This window comes from Numida meleagris, chromosome 2 (genome assembly GCF_002078875.1).
Source record: "Numida meleagris isolate 19003 breed g44 Domestic line chromosome 2, NumMel1.0, whole genome shotgun sequence".
Classification (NCBI taxonomy): Eukaryota; Metazoa; Chordata; class Aves; order Galliformes; family Numididae; genus Numida; species Numida meleagris.
This window is the reverse complement of record NC_034410.1, coordinates 44,253,324-44,270,958: the sequence shown is the minus strand read 5'-3', so window position 1 is coordinate 44,270,958 and position 17,635 is coordinate 44,253,324. Positions and strand designations below refer to the sequence as shown.

At 41.8% G+C, this 17,635-nt stretch overlaps 1 protein-coding gene across 1 annotated transcript in view; it reads left to right on the top strand.

The window, feature by feature from the left end:
* The window catches only part of MYRIP (myosin VIIA and Rab interacting protein), a 273,298-nt gene that overhangs the window by 54,416 nt on the left and 201,247 nt on the right, over window positions 1-17,635 (top strand). Inside the window, exons 3-5 of the mRNA XM_021385994.1 lie at window positions 2,168-2,337; window positions 6,641-6,761; window positions 13,489-13,976. The gene's annotated coding sequence lies outside the window, so the exon portion shown is untranslated. The remainder of the gene's footprint in view (window positions 1-2,167; window positions 2,338-6,640; window positions 6,762-13,488; window positions 13,977-17,635) is intronic.

The window sequence follows — 17,635 nt, the reverse complement described above, 5'->3', positions numbered from 1 at the left end:
TACCTACCTGGTCATTAGAATGATGTTACAAGGAGAACCAAATCTTCACTTGGGCTAGGCAGGGTCTGACAGGCTTCTGATGGCTGCTTCAAGGCTACTTAATACAAACTTGCATTCTCTCAACCCTGGTTTTACCTGATATCTCCTCTGTTTACAAGAATATATCTGTAGACATGCTGTGAAGGCAGTGATCACAATGTTTCCAGAAATGGCCTCTGTAAACAAAATCAGAGACCTGCAGGTCCTGAAGAGCCCTCGAGCTCCCAAGAGCTCTGCTCTGAAGAATGACTGGAAATCTGCATCTCAAAATGTGCAAGAGATTTTATGGGTAAGAGCAAACGTTCAGCTTCAATTCTCAGTTTGGAGTCTGCTACTACCAAAGGGGTAGTGGAGCAGAAGTACCAGCCCCACATTACTTGATGCCAGTGGTGTCCCATGGAGAAAGTAGCGAGGCAGGACGAGCAAGCTCTCACTGGTGTTGCCTACAACATGTCTCTGTTCAACACAGAGCACTTTTCATGAGCAATAAACACGCAGGAAAAGGTTTATTAGATTACAGTATCCCTCCAATAAAATAACCTGTAATTTTGGGATGAGCAAAGTTAAACTGCCATCAATAACTGGAGTAAAACGTTGACCCATCTAGCAATCGCAGTAGTTTTCCCAATGCCAGTGAAATAGGAAACAGATTTGGGGACATCACCTGAGCAAGCAGCTCCTCCTGTGCCCTGGTCCTCTGTTCGTCTTATTCATTGCTTCCTGAGGGAAAGAAAACAGAAAGCAAGAAGCTGAGAAGAGGCTGCCTGATAGCCAGGTGAAGTGCCCTCCTCCACTCTTACCCTGACCTACTAATCACTTAGGACAGCAGCAACTCTGCGGTTTTGAAAGGGGCTGCACATGGGCTTCTGTGTGCCTGTACCCTGCGCTTTGAGCTTAGCTTTGGAGGGACTGAAAGTCTCCTTCTAAGATAAAGGTCTCTACTAAGACTGAATCAATCACAACTGAACAAACAGCAGAACAGTGTTCCTGCAGGAAAAATACGATCTGTGGGGGGTTAAGTTTCAGTGCAGTGAAGGAGGAAAGGGGAAATTTGTAAAGGTATGATTTGGAAGAGAAATAAAGGACATGTGTTCCTGCAGCAAAAATAAACTACATAATAGATTAAACTGGGAATTTATTGTCACAATTTTTGGGAAAGTATGTTCAATAACATTTGGTTATTAAAATGCCTCTGAATAACAAGAAGAAGTTTATCAAGGAAAAGCACAAAGGGGGAATAAGATGTAGCTAGGAAAAAAACATGATATTGAAGGTATTGAAGAATTGTTGCTAGAAAGGGTTTCTTGCTGCTTATGCAAAACGGATAAAAAGTACTGGCTTCAGTCAGACATTAGGTAATTTTACTTTGTTTCCAGATTGGTTATGGTGCTGGAATGTGATGTACAATGCTGCTATTTGTTCTGGATAGTAAATGGTTCTGAACAAAATTAACATCTTATTTCATCCTGTAAACAGATGATCATAGAATCATAGAATGGTTTGGGTTCAGAGGGACCTTAAAGACCACCTGTTTCCAAACCCCATGCCGTAGTTGTCCAGAGTTCCATCCAACCTGGCCTTAAATGCCTCCAGGGATGGGACATCCACAGATTCTCTGGATGACCTGTTCCAGTGTCTCAGCACCCTCTGAGTAAAAGATTTCTTTTTTGTATCTAATCTAAACCTACACTTTTTCAGGTTAAAGCCCTTACCCCTTGTTCTGTCTCTACATTCCCTGATAAAGAGTCCTTCTCCAGGTTTCCTGTTGGCCCCTTCAAATACTGGAAGGCTGCAATGAGGGCACCTGGGAGCCTTCTCTTCTCTGAGCTGAACACAGCTCTCTCACCTGTCTCCACAGGAGAGGTTCTCCTTTAATGGCCTCCTCTGGACCTGCTACAACAGCTCCATGTCCTTCTTGTGCTGGGTACCCTGAGCTGAATGCAGTGCTGCAGGTGGGGTCTCATGAGCTGGGAGGAGTGGAGTTTCCATTAGAGTCAGTGCAGACACGTCTTGAGTGGCTGTGTATTTCCTGCAAAGCTCTACAGAAATAGTCTTATTTTCTGCAGGTTTTTTTTCTGGAGTTTTTTTTCTGAGAACTGTTAGTAATAATTGTTCATTTCTCTTCCAGATGTCATCTAAAAGATGTTCTCTGGCATCTGAGGATGTGGTTTATTTCTAACATGAATCAAGTGAGGGAACTTGGACCATTTCTTCTGTGACTGTGTTGCACCAAAGAAGAAGACATCTCTTTTTACTTAAACTAGTTTAACTCCTCTGAAATGCTGAATCAACCTACAGGTAGGGATCTGACCTACAGAACACACTATCTTATTACTAAATTTCACTAAAGAATGGAATGCAAAACGTAACCTAGAGAGGATTCAGCAAAATATGACTGCTCTTAAAGCAAGAAAATTAATGTTTCTTTGCGTGACCATGTCAATTCTGCTTTTTACTTTCAGAAAGTTTGATTACTTTTGGATTCCATATGCCTTGTCATCATTTTTTTGGAACAAAATGTGAAATAAGCCAACAATCAATACAGCAAATGTGCTATTTACAAAAGTAATGTAAACACCTGAGATCCATTAAAACCAGCCCAGATCTGGGTCTGGGTGTTGTATGCAGGTAGGACAATTTCAATGCTGATTAAGTTGTTTTAGGACAACCAAAGTTCTGGGGAGAACATTCCTGTTGTTATGTGCAGTGCTTGTGCTGGGTGAGGTTTCTCAGTATGCAAGCATTTCCTTTGCAGCCTAAAATTAAGGCGCTGAAATCAAAATTCTGGTTACAGTATAATGCAGTGGTGACTGCTGAGAATTACTGAATCCAGCGTGCATTTTTAAAGTAACATCCTAAATTTCCTGGGTAATCTTTCTCATTTTTAGCATGCCTCAGTTGACTGGTACCTGGAGTTTTTTCCATTTTCTGCTGACATATTTTCAGTGCAAAATAACTATCCAAATATAATGCTATTGAATTCCTACCATAACGGATGTCTCTGAGTTAATGCCACTAAAAAAAATTATTCAGCCTTGTACAGCCTTCTACTAACCTATGACAAAAATCTTATTTAAATGGATTGGATATAATCTCCATATAATTGTGAATGCCTCTTTCCTAGCAGGCAGAGCTGAGTATGTAATCTCTTTTCAGCAGCTTTAGAAGTAATAGAGACACCTTACAATTAATTGCAATTGTCTTAACAAATCTGATCTTTCTAACCAAGCCAAGACTGTGCAAAAGCCAGCACTAAACTTATGCCACTGAGGAAAACTGTATAAAAAAAAAAAAGGCATAAATTCTTGTTAATTGTGTGCTTGTTTGGTTAAACAGTTTATGTTATTGTGTACTGGTCCTATCACATAAAGGAGGAAGACAATAGGAACATCAAAATGCATATAAGATAGCAGTTTCTGAGGAGGTTAAGAGAATGAATCAGGAGGGTAAATGCCCAGCCAAACACTGTCATGTCCCCACAGTGTTTCTTAATCTGTTGTGCATCAAACTGATCTGCAGCAATTGATGATACGTTAATTTTTCTTCTGCAAATGTCTCAAAGCTGTGTAAGTGATTAAGCAAAGTTGTATGGATTTTTTTTTTTTTGTGCTGTGTTGGAGGAGCGGATTAGATAATGATCCCAAAGCATGAAATCCTTGCATTTTGACAGCTGCGTAGCAGTGTGCCTCACCGTACTCTTTAAATACATACAGCAAATTGTGCGGTGACACTGCCAGCATTCAACGTGCCTGCCGAAGCGGCATGTGGGGGAAAGAAATTCAGCACGTACCTTTCTTTACAGCACATCTATTTTTAACACCTGACAGAGGACTTTGCCCCTGCACTCTTCAGAGCATGAGCCTGTCAGCGTTGCTCGTCACTTCTGTTTTTCCCTGCCTGGAATAACTTGTAGAGGGAATTTGAAAAGTAAGCAGACAGGAGACATGACACGTGCACCATCAGGGGCTGATAGCAAGCAGCTCTAAGCCATACTCTGAAGCAGAATCGGTTTTATTTCCTCCTCCCTCTGCTTACCCTGCTTTTTTAAGGCTCTCAGTGTTGCCTTAGGGGCATTGCCCAAAGCAAGGTGGGTTTGAGGGAACGGGGTAAGGAGAGGTTGCAGCACACCTTGGGTGCTGGGCCCGGGCCGAGCTGAGGGCCTTGTCCCAAAGGATGGCACAGGCTCTGGGAAAGGAGCTCATGGATGTGAATCATGGAAGTGGTTCACTGCTTTCCTATTCCTCCTTGGTGCTGGTGCAGAGGGTGTTGAAACCCATGGCTGGGCAGGCATGAAGTCTAAATAAGCTGCACGGTGTGGGCTTGAAGTGTGCAGTGCAAGGAGAAGTTTGTCCAGGCCAAGCTGTCAAAATGATGGTCAGTGCTAAGGTTGGTGAGAGGACATGGGTTCTTCCAGCTGCCAGAAATCAAAGAGGGTGTTAAACTGACAGGATTAAATGTCTCTAATAGGATGAAGAGGAATGAACAAATGGCAGCTAACCAAAAATAGTGCATTTTATCACATTCCAGGTTGTCTGAGCCAAGCTTGCAATTACCACTCCTGTGGCTTAGCAGCTTGCTACTCCTCTTGCTCCCACAGGTCCCTCAGCATGTCCATCTCTGGTCACAGTGTGTTCCCTGGGCACGCCAGCTCTGATGACATTTCCCTTTTCTGTTCCCAGCTGGCTTCTGATCAGACCTGCTGTGTGCATACACACACTGGGGCAGCCACAGCAGTGGCAGTGGTACTGCTGCTGCTTTAACATAGCCAATGCTGGTCTAGAAATCAAAGACTTGCCCGATTGTCTGCATGCCTAAAAAAGTATTTGGCAACCACTGCAGTCCTCTCCTACCCTGCTTCATGGCAAAGCCACATCCATTGCTAAAATACTGAAAAACTGCCCTATTTGGGGAATCGGAGCCTGCTGCTATTGCTTTCTTGCCCACTTATTTCATAGAATCATATAATCATAGAATGCTTTGGGTTGGAAGAGACCTTTAAGAGCATCTAATTCCAACTCCTTGCTCTAGGCAGGGACACCTCCCTCTAGACCAGGTTGCTCAAAGCCCCATCCAGCCTGGCCTTGAAATGCCTCCATGGAGGGGGCATCCACAACCTCTCTGAACAACCTGTTCCAGTGTCTCATCACCCTCACAGTAAAGAAAGTCTTTCTAATATCTACCGTAAATCTACCCTCTTCCAGCTTAAAGCCATTTCCCCTCAAGGGTGCATTCGATCCCACTGTCCATGTAACCTACAAAGATGTTAAATAGCACTTTAACTCCAGTCCCAGCACCGATCCCTGAGGAATGCCACTTATCACCAGTCTCCTCTTGGACATGGAGCCATTGACCATAACATTCTGAGAGCGACCATCCAGCTAATTCCTTATCCAGTGAGTGGTCCATCCATCTTAGCATGCAGAAGAGGACGATGTGATATCTAATGTTTTGAAGAGAACAGGAAGCTAAAAGTTTCCCTACACAGCCTGGACGCTTGTTGGGAGATATCGCTGCCTTTTTCAGACTAAGTAAGTGAGAAAGAATGCAGGGGCTTCTAATGATTTTCAAGGAAACTCATATACTGTTTTTTTACTCAGTTTGGACAACCTCACTGTGGGTACATTTTACCAAACAGCTGGGAGGTGAGACCAGGAGGGAGTGGTGGCTTCCAGCCAGATTTAATTAATTCTCTCTAATGCAACAACAGAAACTTAAGAGTTATCAGCATTAAGATCTGCTCTCCTACCACCTAGTTCTGCTTCTCATGAGTTGCTCCCAGAGCATTTCACTCCTTTCCTTGGCCCATGCTTTTGGATTTCTCTCTTTTTTTTCCTGCCTCTCAACTCCTGGACACCTTTCCAAATTGTGATTAGCTTTTAAACACTTGCTCAGTCATCCTTGACGCTGAGCTTGGCTTCTTTCTTGTCTTAACAGTTTCTCCTCCTTTGACAGCAAGGTTATATTTTTTCACACACTGTCAAGTGTCTACTCCTGTTCTCTTCCTCTTCTTTGAGCTCCTCAGCAAATATTTCACATTGCCATCAAACCTAATGGTGCTTACAGACTGGGATTTTTTACATTTACTTTTGATAATCTCTTTCTTTTTTTTCCCCTCTCCTACACTCAAAGCAGCAGGCTGCCAGCCTGTGGTTAAAAAAAAAAAAAAAAAAAAGCCATTAATTTTACAGGCCCTAAATAACTGGGTTTGCTGAGGCTGCACCAGTAAAAGTAAAGCAGTCTGCAGTGCAGAAATGAATCTGGGCTATCAATACAAGCAAATCTATGATGTTCCTGGATTTCAGAACCTTCCCCTGTGGCTCTGCTTTCACTGAACTGCTGTTTGTGCAAACTCAGTGGGTTCCCGCTCCAAGAATACAAACCTCAGCAGCCAGTTGCAGACTAAATGTATGTTGCTGCTGCTAGCCTGGCTGGTGCATAGCAGAGGCCCAATCCAGTCCCTAGAGTGCTCAGCTCTGAAGGAAATCATCTGCTTATCTTGCTGTGGACAGAGGAAGGCTGTAATTCAAACCTTCAGTGGCTGCAGAGAGTGAGGTGAAAACTTGTCAATGACTCGTACTAAAAATCAGTATTTCTTCCCTAGGTTAGAGGAAAAGATCACAGGGAAGGTGGACGTCCGGGATGTGTTTATCTGGGCACGTTCTGTACTGGCTGGCTCCCCAGTGTCCTGTGGGAATGCATGTGTGCCTGACCCAGTAGAACAGGTAGGCATGCTTTGATGTCTGCACCCTTATGTCTGTGTTGGCACTGTTAAAGGAAATCTCTTAGGCACAAAGCAAAAATAGTGAACCAATGACAGAGTGACCAGCTCCTTCTGGAAGAAGAGCACAGGAAAAGTGATAAGCCAAATTAAGGCTATACTAAGGAAAAATGGAGAACTAGAAGATTTTGGAACATCAGGTGGTGATTCATTCCAGAAGTAAGCTAAATATTAACTCTTTGAGAGGTATTCAAGAAGACAGTTTTTGGACAGACCAGTTTCCTGAGACAGCTCACTGTGTGGCTGCCCAAGAAGAGAGAAACATAACCTAGGAGGAAGACAGCAGCAACATCATTTGAATGCAGCCTTCACCCAGGCTGGCATCTCATGCCACACACACATTATGGCGTGTTCATGGCAATTGTCTCCCATCTTTTTTTCATTCATGGGTTCCATTTTGCTTAACAGAGAGGAAACTTCAAATAACAGCTGCGTTTATTACTTGAATGAGGATCAGGATGAAATATTAGTCATGGATTCATTATTAACTCTTGTGCTATCATGTAACTAATCAAGCTCAAATCCCCATAGAGGAAAGGTATCCAAAGAAGAAATAGCATAAATATGGCCACAGTGTTGAAGATGTCTATTGTTTTTGTCTTTTGTTCATTAACTAGATTGGTACATGATTCATTAGTACTGCAAAGAATGAGCTCCAGGAGCATCATGCTTTCTGTGCTGTACTACAAATACAAAGGTCAAATTTTAATATGAAAGGTCTTGAAATTTCCTTTAGGAAAGATTCTATTTCAGACCAGTAGAGGGAGAGAGCAGGCTAAAGACATAAATTACTGGTTTTCATGAAGATTTATAGTGGAAAAAAATCAAATCTATCCTCATAGTTAGAATGCAAGAACAGTTCCTCAAAGGTCTGCTGGATTCTTTGCTGATATCCTTTATTATTTCATTTATTAAAAAGCTAATGAATTGTAGGTATATATTTTCCTAACCTGACAGAGTAAAAAGGATAATTTAATTTGAGGAGCAGAGTTTTAGTAGACACTTAACAAAAAGTATACTTGAATTTGGGTAAGTAACAAGAAAATATTTGTATATACGAAATAGTTGCTGCAACTCAGCTACACTAATTCTCTGGATACATGTGTAAGATATAATGTCACATGAGACTATTTAAAAATCTTCAAAATAATAAAACAATAATAAGCAAAATACTAAACACAGTTACATAAAACCTTTGGAAAGCAGTTGACTCATATTTCCTCAGGAAATTATTTTTGCCTTAAAATTAACAGTCTCATTCATAGTACAATCGGTACAGCATAGGCAGAGAGAGGTAGAATCATTTGCACATTCTGATTGTGCAAGACACGGAATGGGCAGTTAGGAGGAGAACTAGCAAAGAAATCACACCCAGAGAGTAACAAGGCTCTCTGTTTCAAATGTGGTCTCCCTGATACAGATTCAGATATCGATCTTATTACACAGCCTCTTCTCATTTTCTTGTAGAAAATGCTGTGTCTGACATTTCCAATATGGAGTTCATTCTCTCCTTCCCATGGTGTCTGTAGATTGCACTACAAACTGTCTGGAAGTGATTGCATTTATTTTAAAATTCAAGTCATACCAAGTATTAAGAAAAGGTTGAAGAAAGAAGCATGCTTTCATAGCAGAGAGCAGTTTGGTTTTGATGGCATGGTTCTTCTAAAAACTGGCTCCACGTGTAACTGACCCCTTCAGAAAGTTCTGTCCCCTGCAACTCTGAACTGTAAGCAGATGAAGAGTCTCTGTCAGCCCCAGAGACACAGAGGACCTTCTGAATGTGATGAGATGGGGTCACTATGCACCTGGAAGAAAAGACTGAGACTGAACTTCCCATCCCATTCTCTGCAACTTGGTCATACCAAAGCTATGCCAGGCTGATGAGCTGCGCTGAGGTGTTCTGATGCTGTTGGAGTTTCTGTAACAAGGCCTGACACTGTTCACTGCATTGGGAGGGAGTCTCTTAGACAAAGGCAGATCCTATGGTGTTGAAGTTAAATAGCAGAGAAGAATCAGAGCTTGCTCCTAAACAGCAGTAAGATCTCACCAAACATGATGTGTGACTCCTGTGAAATGAGAGTTCACTGTTCACTTGCACTGACAGCTCTTGAAAATGCCACTGGGGATATTTTTCCCTAAACATCTTCACAGTTTTGTCCTGTGTCCATCTTCTCCTAGACAAGCTCATTTCAACAAATGCCTGAACCATTTCACTGATACATTGATCCTGCATTGGTAAAGCCAACCATTCATTTACATTAAGTAATAAATTTAAGTAGTCTTGAAAGTTAGGAGTAGTCCTGCAAAGTAACAAACACAGCCACACGAAGGGAAGTTGGAAAGGCATGAGTTTACTTTCTTTCTTCAGTGTTTTCTCTCCCATCACTTATTACACAGTGCCACCTAATAATATGTCTCTTTTGGCCTTTCCTTGCACCAGATTTGTCCTAGTTTGAGATATCAGCTTCCACGAGTGTGCACAGCTGGTCTTTTATAATTTTGTCTATAAGTAGGGAAGGATATTCAGGTACAAGAGCTGACCAGAGAAGCTGGTACAACTGTTTTGCTCCTGAATTAGACTTTTGCAACACAGTGAAGGAATTTTACTTCTATTATTCATGGAGATGGTAAAATCCTATGTATTTCTGAATTCTCCTCATAGAGAATTCATCCTTATCGTCTATATCCATTCAGATATTCACCTCACTTCACAGATGAACATGTGTCTTGAATGCTGCAGGAACCCTGAATCTTCTCTGCTTATCCTTTTGCATTCCCCTTTCACTTCTCCACTGGCAAAATATTCCCCTCCCATAAGTGAAGACCCTTGATAGCGCCTTCAAGGGTAGAACACTTTCCATTCCTTGGTACTCAATATGGATAATTTTTTTGTTGTTTATGAATTCAGTAGAGGTAAGATTAAGTTGCAAGAAAGGGACACATTGCTGTAAGTGAAATGAATGAATATCAGATATAAAAGCTGAGGTCTTACAGCAACATTGGTCTGAGTTTATCTGCTGTGCTGTTTATTTGTCTGTTAGTTCTTGAAAGAATTATAGCTTGCAGTAAAGCTACTTACATCAAGTACATCAACTGGGGTTTGGTATTAAAACTGCAACTGAATCTATTCCCATTAATGTTTTTTAAAATAGACCATCGAATACTTTAGAAGTAATGAAGTCACATCATACTTAGGATGTGTGCAGGGTCACCACGAATAGTTGCTGTGGAAACCTTATTGTCTCTTCTTTTCTAACTTAGCAGTAGAAAACCATAGAAATTGTAGAAGATTTTTTTTTATGTTCTGTAACACTTTCAAAGAAAAAGAAAATTTAATGACCTTCACCTAAGGCACCATAATTAAAGGAAAGAGAATTCCTTACTTTTCCGCACCCGAGTTAGGAACAGGAGTGTGGGGCTGCACTTCAAATTGTACATAAGGAGTGCTCCAGCTTCAACATTCTTACATGAGCATATTAAATTTATACAGGCAGGAACACCAAAATCCAAAGGGCTGAAATTTCCAGTATGAGCTGTGGTCCATTTGCTGTTCCAGAAACCAAGTCATCAAGCAATTGAGCTGTAACTTCTTGATGGTTCATGCCCATGGAGCCCTATCTGAACTGGTTTGCATTCAGGGAGGATCCAGGCAACCACAGCTTGTCACATGTTGGGTAGTAGTAAATGTGCAGCGCATTGGTACTGACTCAAGGAAAACATACCCGCCCAGGAAGGCCGCTTGCAACAGGCTGCCAAAAGTGGCCGTGCTGTTGCCCACATATATTTAAAGAACTCAACACTGTTTTGAAGGTTTACATTTGTTTTATTGTTAGGGTCTATGCTCCCTCTCGTGGGACAACTAGGCAGTCAGCCCTCCTGTGCCCTGCCACGAGGTGTCATGGGCATCTTCCTAGTCCTGGAGCTGTCTTCTCAGCCAGCAGCAAAAATACCTGGACAATCCCTTGTAAGGATGGCCACAAGAAAACAACTGAGGGCCTACAAAGTAGATGTCTGGAAAGAGAGAACTGTGTTACCAGAAAGCTCACTGAATTAAGACTCGGCTGCAGAGCATTCTAGTTCTGACACCACAGACTGCAATTGCAAAGTGAGAAAACATTCTCCACGCTAGACCCAATTTCAGTACAAATCATCTATAATTGCTTTAATGACTTTATTAATGATGCACAGATATCTTATTTGCACTGTTTACTCAGCTTTCCTCATTACCCCATGGCCTACAGCAGAGATGTCACTGAGGAGAACAATAATAATTGGCACCCATAGGAAATTAAGCCATTTGAGCTCTACAATTAGAGACCAGTCTCTTCCCTTCAATTCCAAGTTAATTAATAGACGTGGGTATTTTAGATTTTGAAATCACTGTGACTTGATTTGTATACATTCACCAGGAACTTGCACAAGGAAGTGAAGCACATTACATAAATATTTGTCTGGAATGTCACACCCTGTTAGCTTTAGAGCTGAGCAGGAAAAGGGGAGGTGTTTCAATTATTCCTGGGTGTACTGAATTGCTGTTCTATTCCAGTTTCCAAACTGGAAAGGTGGTTCTCATATGAGTTATAAAAAATGAGAAACTCCTGAAATCTGGTTTGCAGTAAGCCACTTAATTTTGGCAGAGCTGAAGGAGGAACAAACCTTGCAGAGCTGTTCCTAGCCTTGGCACAATGACGCATTTGTACCATGTCTGCAGCCCTCAATAGTGACTTAGCTAAGGTGAAATAACTGTCCTGATCTTGTCAGACACAGTACCTTTAAAGCATGGAGGGAAAGTGTAACAGTTAATGGGAGGTCCCAAGGCAGACAGAAAAACAGACGAACCTCCTGTGGGACAATCCCTGGACTATTTGCATAAAACCACACAATCATTTTATCAGCTTGCAGCAGATATAATCCTGCTCCAGTACATCCCATGCTATTCTGGGGGTAAGTTAAGAAAGAATAATTTTATTTTGTGTGTGAGAAAACACCAAGGAACAAACTGATTATATCAAATCCAGGGAGGGGAATTAGAGCATTCATGGGGTAAGCTCCTTGAAACAAGCATGATGTATTTTCTATGGGCTTATACAGAGCGCAGCTCAAAGCATACCAAGCATAATCAAGGCATGTGAGCAGTTGTGCAAGAATATGTCAAACAATAACGGCATTGGATATGCCAGTGTCTGACACGTTTACTTTGACTCAGTTCTTTCCAGCAAAGAGGCATGCAGACTTCTTTTAACCGCCATAGCTATTGCTGCTCTGTGTTCGTCTCTAAACCTCAGCTTTGGTGACAGGAAAACTAATTCAAGGAAAAAGTCATCACAGAAATATTTTTTCTGTGGCAATTTTTGTTTTAATATCTATCTCTGGTCGATGCGCTGTGGAGACAAGTTTCTCACGAGAGGTGTTGCTACCACAGCTGAGTAAATCTTACTGGTCAGCGCCTCTAATTCATACAGTCTGTAAGCTGGCTCAGAAGTGCTGATAAACTAGACAGTGTTGTTTGCAAAAAGCTTGTCCTGGTGTCAGCAGGTGATTTGACTGTTTACCACATTCATTTATTCCTCAGCCATGTGGTCATAATTCTGAAAAGATGAATGTTACCAAAGTAGGAACTTAGATGTAAAATGACTACGTACAAGTTTCAAGAATTTATAAATACTTGTGTGGACAAAAATTTAACTATTTTTCCTTGCAGTGGTGTAATGGAAAAAGAAAATACTGAGAAAACGCACCTTCTCTCCACTTTGAGGAGAGGTTAAATTCTGTACTGACCCCCAGAATACTGGAAAACTCTGCTCAGCTGAATTTGCCGACACTATTCCCACACAGAAATTACTGTCAGGATTAGACTTTCTTTCAAAAAAAAAAAAAAAAAAGAATTTCTGAAAACTACTTTATTCAGCATGTACTAAAATCTAAGAAGTTAATATAACGTATTTTAATTTTGACTAATCTTGCTTAAGGGAATTCACTGTTTTTAAACTGCCTAGGATTTTAAGACTCGTTACATTATTGCTGTGATTTTGCTTGTAAAATATAAGCAGGGGATTAGATAATGTATAATCTTTGCATCTGAGGGTAGTTTGTATAGAGTTATCATAAGGGGGAAAAATAACTCTTAAGAACACCACCTACGTTTGGCAGCTTTAGCCCAAGGCAGTTGTGATGATGACAGATTCTAAAAATTAATTTTTAATAACTTCAAGTAATGAAAAAGTTTCATTTATTTGAATCAGAGGAGCGCTTAATAGGTCTTTCTATGAAAAATAACCTACTTGACTGTAGTCTAGCTCTGAGCATCAAAGGTGGTAAAAGCTACATCTAAAAGCGAATGAACAATTTTTGGCACTGCTATAGAATTGAACCAGGAAGCTAGACAGTCAGGAAAAAAGGTTTTAGAGATTTCTGTGTTGACCCAAAACTTGGGTCAGGACAGCCACCTGTTGATTCTGATCCAAAGAAACAAAAGAGGCTGAAAGAAAATGCCTCTAAACGCAAGAGGAACAAGAAGAGCCGAACCAACACTGGCTCTGGTTTAAATAAACAGGATGTTTGAATCTGTGAAGTCAAAGCTCACTTAAGATGACCATTCTCCTGGCTAGCTAGAGACTCGTGTCATTCCTCTCCTGAGCACCGTGCAGATTTTTCTCTTTTTTTTTTTTTAGATCTGTGGACAGAGCAGCACTGAACCATAGAAGAGACGGTACCACACCCTCAGTGCTGCTTTGCACAGGATGCATGATCTGCTCCAAAGAAGAACCTCAGTACCTCCATCCCTGGTGCTACCTCTTGTCCTTGCACTGATGAGTAAGTGGGATTTACTGCCTGAAAGGTGGGGCCAGCTGCAGGTAAGGATGGCTGTAACACACCTCAAGGATGAAGGACACTTGCCTTGTGTGTTTCAGCCACTCTATGGCATGAAGTATGTTCTTTAGGGCAACTGGAGAACTCACTATGTCTTTCAAAGAATTTTCTTTTCCACTTGCAGAAATGTAAGAGCTGAGTCTTGTCTTCATCCATATGTATTTGCTGGCAGGCATAGGAGAAGAGCACTAAAAAAGCCTTCATTTCACTGCATGCATCACTTTCCTCGGACAGCTTCAAGATTTCATTTATACACCCTGTATGAATGAAGAAATCTGCAGTAACATAGGTACTATCAGCACCATGCTCTCTCCTGCGACTTTTTCTCCTGTTCTGATTATTTTTCCTAGTAATCATGGAAAGCTCATAGCACTTAACCACCATTTTTGTAGCTCTGTCAACCCTCTTGGTAGCTTCTATTCCTGTTGTTACCTTTTAACTGACCACAAAGGAAATAAAAAAAAAGACATCTCCCACCACCACTCCCCCTCATTACCCCCTGCTGGTCACAAGAAATTATTTTCCTGCATCAGTTACTGCTTGTGTTCCCAGTTTTGAGACTGTGGTATGCTTCTTTTCAAAGTGCTAGCTCACCTAAGCTCTGCTGCCAGTTCAATGGGAAAACTTCTTCAAGCTGTCTTCTGTACTAATTTATGTCCATAATCCTAATTCTGTCTTCTCTTTTCTTTTCTTGTTCTCTTTTCACACCCCCAATATGAGGCTTGTGGGGCAGGGAATGTGGCTGTTGGCATTTCTGAATGGAAGTCATGGCAAAGTGCCATATCAAAGTGTACGCTGTACATATTATAGACTATTAAAAATGTGCCCATTATTCTGAGCTCTTTCACTTCCTTCCTATTTGCTTATGGCTATGAGTTACTTAATTGGCTTAACTGAATGATCATAATACACTCTGTTGCATACACACTTTATAAAGTGATTTGTATTTATGAAGTTCTTTGAGACTATAAAGTAATAATAGGTTACAATGACTTCCAGGGAATTACTATCAACTTAATGTTCACTACATCTTGTGGAAATACTTTGAGGTCTTAACAGATCTACTGAAAGCAAGACAGGTTTAATTACTTATTACTTTATATTCTGCCTTGAGATAGCAATGGACTGACATAAATTCATAACTGCTCCCTGTGGCTAACATGCGTCCTTCTAACAGGTACTCTCCCACTTTCCACACTCAACTTCTTTATTTCTGCCTAAAAAAATCTACTTTTGTCATGAAGGCTAGGGACACTCAGAAAGCAAATGTAGCAAGTTTGAGACCCCCGTTCTTATTGAAGAAAGACACAGTATCAGGGTGTACAGAAATCTGGCCCTTGGCTTGCTGAAAGGAATGCAGAGCAGAAAGCTGATTTTACTTATAAAGGTGAAAAGGTGATTTTATTCATTCCTGTCTTTTTTTTTTTTTTTAATGTGGCTGATGCAGAGATTTTTTTCTGAAGTGAGACACTGAAACCAGTTGGTGAAGACAGGACATCCAACGTGTATGAGAAACAGGCAAAGCAAGAAGCCTAGTGTAATATCCAGAAGGCCACTCCAGTATTTCTTCTCTTGTGCTTGGTTTTGCTCATCCCCCTCTCTTAGTTGCACTCTTGCAGTTGTTAATGGCTGCTTTAAGTGTAGTATAAGTTAGTACCTACCCCATGGAGTAACGGTGCAAAGTAAAAACATACTGATTGCTATAGTGGTGGGAACCAAAGAGCCTCTAGCCCAACACTTTGTCTTCAGTGCAGTAGAAATACTACAGAGAAAGCTGTAAGTTCTCTGTGTGTCTAATAACATGGGTGAAACATTATTCTTGAACTCAACTTATAGTAGTTTATTAGCTTGAGTGTGCAAAACAGTTTCCTCTGATCTAGCAGTTGTAAAATCATATGTATTACATATAATTCATATTGATGGCTGATTCTAAACCATATTGTTATTTCAGTGATCAAGCTTAGAAGTATGAGATTGGAGATGGATTTCTGCCCAGGTATTTTTTGAATTATTCAGGAATGCTCAGTGCATGTTATTGATTACTATTCCAAGCCAGGCCATGAGTGACCTTTAGATTTAGTCAGTTCCTGATTTGTTGCCATGTCATGTTGTTCCTGAAAAATGTTTCTTCTGAAGATGATTGGGCCCCTTTCTAGCTTTTATTTAAAGAAGTAACAAGCTTTTGTCTGCTTGGGAAATACCCAAAGACATACTTATGTGTGTGTTTTTGGGAAATACAGAATAATAGCTGATGCAGAAAACATCTTTTTACAAATGCTTTTGAAATATGTGTTGTTTGTCTTGCAGAGTGGTGTTTGTCTTGCAGAGTGGCACCCATTTCACCAACATAGACACGTGCAGGTTAGCACAGAACTAAATGTTTGATAAACCAGTTTATTTGTAATACCATGACATTAATGTATACAAAAATATTCTCCTAGACAATATTTTCCTTGAAAATCTGCCAAGATTTATTGAATACATCTGCCTTGACAGAGCACTTCAACTGAGATCAAATAAAAAGGTACCTTGCAGTGAACAGCTGCAGCTATTTTAAAATGAAGTTAAACAAGCATGAAAAACAGGGATGAAAAATAACACCAGGGGAAAAGTAATTAGTCCAATACAGTACAAGCTGCAGTGACACAAGGCGGATAAAAAGCAGTTTCACGTTACAGCAGTGACTCACTGATGGCTGGAATGAATGACCAGGCCACACCTCCATTATCGCCATCCAGTGCTCTGAATCCACATGGCAATGATTCTCCTCAGCACACACCACCTGGCCTGACTTTCAGCAGGAGATACCTCTGCACATGGCTGTGTGCAGCACCCACAGAGAGGTACAGAGCAGTACCGCTAGGCAGCTCCTGTCTGCTTCCTTTTGGTGAAGCAGCATTTTTGTTGTGGACAAGTCACCAGTGTTCACAGAATCATAGAATCACATAATGGCTTAGTTGGAAGGGACCTTAAAGACCATCCAGTTTCAACCCTACTGCCGTAGGCAGGGTTGTCACCCACCAGCACAGGCTGCCCAGGGCCCAACCAACCTGGCCTTGAGCTCCCCCAGGGATGGGGCACCCACAGCTTCTCTGGGCAGCCTGTGCCAGGGCCTCACCACCCTCTGAGTAAAGAATTTCCTCCTAACATCTAACCTAAATATTTCCTTTTAGTTTAAAGCCATTCCGTCTTGTCCCATCACTATTAGATCATGTAAAAATACAGTCTCCCTCCTGATTATGAGCTCCCTTCAAGTACTGGAAGGCCACAGAGGTCTCCCAAGAGCCTAAAGAAGCCCGGTTCCCTCAACCTTCCTTCCTAGGAGATGTGCTCCAGCCCTTTGATCATCTTCATGGCCCTCCTCTGGACCCTTTGCAACATCTCTGCATCCTGCAGAGATGTTGAGGACTCCAGACTTGGACGCAGTTTTTACACATGAGGCCTCTTGAGGGCAGAGCAGAAGGGGACAATCTCCTCCCTTGCCCTGCTGGCTGCCCCTCTTTGGATGCAGCCCAGGATGCTATCACACTGAAGGTACGTTTGTGATAGGATAATACGGTTTGAGAGACCCCAGCATGGTCAGAATCACTGCTCGCCCGTGGGCATGTGGAGCTGGAGGGAACTTTTAGTGGGGAACAACGAGCGGTGAACGGGTTGCACACCAAGCACATTTCTAGGAATGAGCACCAAGCATCTAAAACATTTAAACATGTAAAGGCACAGTGACTGGAACAGCCGCCGACGGTGATGCAGCACATAAACCCTCCCTGGCGCTGAGCGAGTTTCACGGCTCGTCCCAACTCTATTTCGTGCACGGCACTTGTGGCCTACATCCTGCGGCCGTTACCGACACCAGGACAGACGCTCCCCGCCCTCACGATTCCAAGGCTCCCCGTAGCCAAACGAACGACTGTGCCGGGGCAATGCGCCGACCCCCGGGCTGGCGGC